The sequence below is a fragment of the Porites lutea genome, chromosome 10, assembly GCF_958299795.1.
Source record: "Porites lutea chromosome 10, jaPorLute2.1, whole genome shotgun sequence".
Taxonomy (NCBI): domain Eukaryota; kingdom Metazoa; phylum Cnidaria; class Anthozoa; order Scleractinia; family Poritidae; genus Porites; species Porites lutea.
Genome location: NC_133210.1, coordinates 20535953 through 20541952, shown reverse-complemented (window position 1 = coordinate 20541952; position 6000 = coordinate 20535953). Strand labels below are relative to the sequence as shown.

Sequence of the window (6000 nt, the reverse complement as noted above, 5' to 3'; positions counted from 1 at the left end):
CAAATATATTATTTCTAAGGCCACTATTCACTGAGATTAAAAAAATGTTTTGGTATAATTCATACACACAAAATGATCTCAACAGAATCAGAAAGGAAACCATTAGTTTGATTGACAGGTTAATTCAGGAATGAACATGAAGCCATAAACAAGAGATGCACAGAGGGCGGACCTTTACAGCATTTTCAAAATTTGGAAAACATAGATTCCATCCTTTTGCAGGCTTTAGCATCAACGATTTAAAAGGAATTGTCAAAATCTTACATTAATCTTCATCTGAGACGAAATGCAGAACTTTGTGTTTCTGTCAACTCGCAAAATGAAAAATGTCGCTTTGTCGCTTCTTGCAATGGGGAGGGAGGGAGAAAAGCGCGAAAACGGGGAAAAGGAAAAGTAGCGGCGTTCCTTACTCTCCCTCCCCAATCAACCTCCCTTTCTCCGTTCCTCCCTATCCCCTATACTTTTCGACGCCTGCTACGCATGCTAAGCAAAACGCCGGGTTTACTCACCGATTTTGTTTTGCTTTATATTCACCGCATTAATAAAGCCCGAGATCGGGAAGCAATCAGATGGCTTAAAACGCCAAGATCATTGAGTGTTCATACACTAATTTGGTTTATTACTCAGGATGATAAAAAAAAGGCGATTCGAAATAGTTTCATACTTTGGCTCAATTTACCGTTAAACCGAAATGTGCGCGATTCGGAGTAGCTTCTTCTGTACCAAAATTAAATATATAATCAATTACAAAAACTTGTTCATTCACACATCTCCAGTTCTGCGAAAGGTTCACAATAAATCAGAAAATTTCAGAATATTTCGAAAAACTATCTTGTTTGTTGAGAAATTTGGGGATCCAGAACTCCTGATTAGTATACCAGGTTGGCTATATCAATCAATTCTGGTGTATTAATCGCTGCCACGCAGACCCTTGTATCTTCTACATGTATCTTACTTGGGTGTTTCTCTTTTCCTCTCGTTTATATTTTCTATTTTATCCTGAAGAATAAAATTTGATCTATAATTGAAACAGCTTATAATAAGTTCTACTGCAGTGGAACCTCTATTCAAGGGACACCCTCGGGACCAAGGCTAGTGTTTCTTAAGAAGAGGTGTTTCCTGAATGGAGGCTGGGCTTGAGTTTGCTAATATTGAACCAAAAAATAATATATATATATACGTTATTCTACCTGGAAATCTGCCGCAGTCAATATTTCAAGCAGCTAGATAATTATTGAAAAAGACGTGTTCGATGTTGTATGTTGAATTTTCACAAGCTTAGTCGCCGATTTTAGTGAGATTATAGTTCATGTTTTAAAAGCTGTAGCCAATTTGACTGGTGAACATTGAAACTAATCAACACTTTTTGTGGTCTGTCACTTTTTGAGTGCTAAGGTGTCCCCTGAAAGAAGGTTAAAATTGGGTTTCGGGACCCAGAAAAAGTGTCAATTTCCCCTGAATAGAGAAACAACTGAACATTCTTCCGGGACCAAATTTTGTGTCTCCTGAAAAGAGGTGCCCCTTTGTCCAAAGGAGAGGATCCACTGTATATCTTTCCCTTCTCCATTTATATGTAACTCTGTTGTCTTTTAAAACCAATGTACTCAAAAGCAAATGGAGAAAATGAAATACAAATACAGTACAACTACAAATAAAAATACACAAAGCTTTTTATCGAAGTATAAAATACACATCTACGGACTCGACCAAAATTCAGTTTAATTTCTGTTACAATTTTAAATCTGTCATCCTGGAGGTTTATGAAAAGAACAATAGAAAGTAAATCTGAACAAGGAGGTTTCTCTTCAATTATTGTTTTTTTCATATGTGGGCATCCTTTAACCACTTCTACACCTTTGTAATCTGCATTAAGGTTATGGTATACTATTTGGATTTAACTTCATATTTAACCTTATCTTTTCTTACTTGTAACACCGAATATACCATAATTATCTGTAAATTGCGGTGGCAACTGGAAGGGGTAAACAACCGCCTTTTACATAATACAAGCGCGAACCTTCTCCACTAATCAGCAGAATGTAACCAAAAAATTTTAAACGAGGTACAAAAAAGGTCCTTCTATATCTATTTATAGCAGCCCTTTCGATGGTTCCAAAAAAAAAAAATCTTGTTGTTCTCAAGTAGTTTAAGGCCTGGGTCTAACAGCGGAGCCTCCGCGAGAGCGAGCGGGGAGCTCCATACCTAAGAAAATTTAGTAAACTATCCACCCAAGAAAAGTTGGTTATGACGTCACCGTACGTCGGTACGGACGCTCCGGGTAGAGGTAAGTAGAACAAATTCCTCCCCTCTCCCCTCGAGAGTTTTGTCCCCTATTATTTCAAAAGGCATTAGAAATGATTTGCAAATCAGAATCTGTCAATTGAGCAAATGTTTGGTGGATGACTGGGACTGGTAACACGGTAGAGTAAACGTGTTTCGCCGAGCTCCCTGAATCATTGTGGAAAATTTATAGTTTTTTTAATGTTGGGCAAACGCAAAAACCGGTCAAAAGCTTCCAAAGATTCTTTGCCATCTCCAGATGAAAAAAAAAAAAAAAAAAATCGAGAGACGAAGTTATGGAGATAAGGAACTAGTGGTGCATCAAGCCCGGAAACATCTGAAAGACACGGAATTCCATGTCTACGATGACATCCCGAAATTGCTGTACGACTCGAGGAACGGACAAATGAAGAATTTGCAGAAAGCCAGGGGAAAAGGCTTTACCGATTACTTTACGAGTTTTCAATTGTAGCATCCTTCACTAAGTAGCTTGTTACCAGGAAGATTACAGCTCGAAAGACCGAAAGACCTCGTCATCTTCAGTAAATCACGTGATTTGTCTTGTGACTATTTTTTCTTAAAATCATACATAACTTGAAAACATGGCGATGGGATTAAAAAGAAAAAGGTTTTACATTTTCCGTTTTACATTTTCTGTTTAATACTTCATGTTTTAACTGACCGTCCATCGCTTTTGAACGAAAAAAGGAAGAAAAAGAAAAAAATGAGGGCATGTGTCATTTTAAAGCTCAAGACCTCTAAAGAGCTACTAAAAGTTACCTCGTATTTGTATTAACTCTAGCTCTTAAAGTCTAAAATTTCAGTCGTTTCCAGCCCCTAACTTGAGGAGGAGTGGGGAGGGGAGAGAGTCCGCTCCCGCCCCTCAGAGAGGACAAACTTAAGCTTCAAATATGCTAATCAAAACCAAATATTGAATTCTCTTAAAGGGTGTCCAACTTTATGTCATTTGTGTTAAATGCCAGTGAAAATAGAGGATTTTTCGAGGAAAAAAAACATACATTTTTAGATAGAAAAACACTAAAATAATAATAATTTAATAAAAAAAAATTGAACAAATGAAAGGCATAGTTAATGATGTGACTGCTAACTTCCGCCAACGATGCTATTTTAGTTATACTGACCTTTATGCTTCAGCTGGAATTTGATTCCAATTTGCGTCGGTACAATCTTCGCCTTTGGTGAGTGGGAGTTAATGGCAAATATTTTTTCTCTGCCCATGATTGCAATGAATATCAGATGTATATCAAACGTTGGTTTGGAAGCCTTACGGATTTTATTCTACTCGTACTGGTCTTTCTTCCGTTTGGAGGTATGTGTATATTATTACTTTTATTTAGGCTATCTATCGAGCCTGTCTAGGACGCGTAACGGCATATAAACGTAACTATGCATTTAGGGTTTTTCGTCCTCACGCGAGTGATGTATACGACAATCGTAAACGCACAAGCCCGTATGCCTTTAAAAACTAACCAGATTAGACTAAGCATAGCCTATTAATTTTCGACGTATCACTGATGCTTACGATGGCATGCGAAAAGTACTTATGTCAGTCGTATAATTTGTCAGTCAGTCCAAGTCACTTTATTCAGTTTGTCCACCTCGGTAAAGCAAATCGCTTTTTTCATTTGCCTCTTTGCCGAGGCAAATTATGACGGCAATTGTGATTCAGTTTGGTCGCCTCTTTGCTGAATTCACCTCGTTAAGAAAAGTAGTGAACTACAAAAGGAAGGTAATCTGCTAAAACCGATTCTGCTGAGTTGATTGATTAGGGCGCTTTGAAGCTAATTGTCTCCTCGTGAAAAGCATGCATCCACAGCTGAAAACTGGTTGGGTCCCTGGAACGCCGGATAGAGCTGCGAAACACATGAACTGAGCATGAAGAACGTTGTCTTCCCCTCGAATCCTCACTTCCCAAAGTACTTAACTTTACAACTGACATGATAAGCAAATGAGTAACTTGCCGCCTGCGTTACAGAAAATATTAAACTGTCCCTCGCACTCGCGTCCGACTTTCAACTGCCATACACAACACTCACGGATGTCCAACCGAGAGGTCGCGGATTCAAGAGTGCTAAGGAACTCTTTAAGAGCGGATGTCAGTAAATATCGACCAGAGGTACGTCTACAAAGTGAAAAATCGAAAATTCTCAAAAAAATTCACAAAGTAGCACTAGGTAAGCTATTAACATAAATGTAATTTTTACTTCGATCCGATATTTATTTTTCACGTACGGGGGGGTTATTGGTTTCGCGGCTCTCGGACCGGGTTTTCCAGGCCCGAGACCATCTGTCACAAAAAAAATCGTTTTAAAGTTCAATCTATTGTAATGCGGACAACAAATAAGTTATTCAAAAGAGTACTTAATTGCACACATTCTAAGTGGTGATTTACTCAGTTTGAACAAAAGTGTAATATTTTAGAGATTTTTCATTATTTTCAATATTTTGAACGTTTTCGTTCAATGAAAAAATGGCAAATTTCAAAGCCCAAAATCGTCGACTGGTACCTCGATTTCAGTAACGAGTCTTATACCACGTTAAAGAGCGTTATCTCTTCTTTCAAAATCTGTTTTCAAAACTATGGGCAACTTTAAAGGAAAATTTTTGAGGCCAAAAAATACAAGTAGTACTTTTCTGAAATTTGAGCTTTCCAGACGCGGCGGGCCGATGCTTAAAACTTGAAAAAATACAGTAAGAAATCAGTTTGAGCAATAGTGGTTTCATGTTATCAGCTTTCAGAAACCAGGACGTGTTTATACAGCGATCTGATATAAATTAATGCCGTTTGCTATCAAGAAAGGCAGATTTAAGCTGTCAACTCCTGCCAAGTGCACCAGTCACGTGAAGTTGTCAAAGGGACGGCAAAGCACTAATATTAAAAAGTCTTAAAATTCAAAACGTTTTACGTCCATGAAATCAGATTTTAGCGTACAGAACAATGTTGTGAATGACTGTTGTTCGTACCTTAGCATGGTGTTTCCATATATTGGAAATGTCAGTTATCCAACCGGAGAACATACCAAACAACAACGTTTCAAATCCAAGCGCCGAAAGATCGTAAACGGCAAAGATTGCGTTACATTTCACAGAACGACCGCTTACCACTGTTGTCACTCCTTTTTTCGCTGGAAGCTACGAGGAGTTTTCATTCCGTCATGAGTGATTCTTGATCAGCGTTTCCTTGAAAGTACGACCCCGGACAGGTGATAACTGAGGACGTTTCGTCAAGACTCCTGTTGTTCAGTTTCGGGCTTTAGCAGGTGCGTAGTCAGGATTTTTCCGGAGGTGCGCCCAACTTTTTCTACATCGTCTTCCCCCCCTCCCTCCCCCCCCCCTACCCCAAATCTCAACATTTTTTTAAGGTGCCTTTATTAAAGGTAGGGTTAACGGTTGTAAGCAAAAGCATTTTTGCTGTTTATGAAATGACACAACCTCTAAAATTCTTTAATTCTGTCGGCTTGTTATGTTCATTGACGTCAACCGTTTATGATTAATTCAGCTATTAAAAATCAAGTTTGTAGTACCTCCGACTTTAGTTTACAGATGACCGACAAAAGCACCACACATTGACGTAATTGTGCCCTACTTCGTCTACTCTGAAGACAGGTCGTGGAGAAAACAACGCGTTCACGCTTTACATCATCAAGCTTGCTATATAAATAAATCATCCAAGATTCGGTTCTCCAATTAATGTCGTCG

At 38.5% G+C, this 6000-nt stretch overlaps 1 protein-coding gene across 1 annotated transcript in view; it reads left to right on the top strand.

The window, feature by feature from the left end:
* The window catches only part of LOC140949646 (neural cell adhesion molecule 1-like), a 34264-nt gene that overhangs the window by 382 nt on the left and 27882 nt on the right, over positions 1-6000 (top strand). The window lies entirely within an intron of this gene.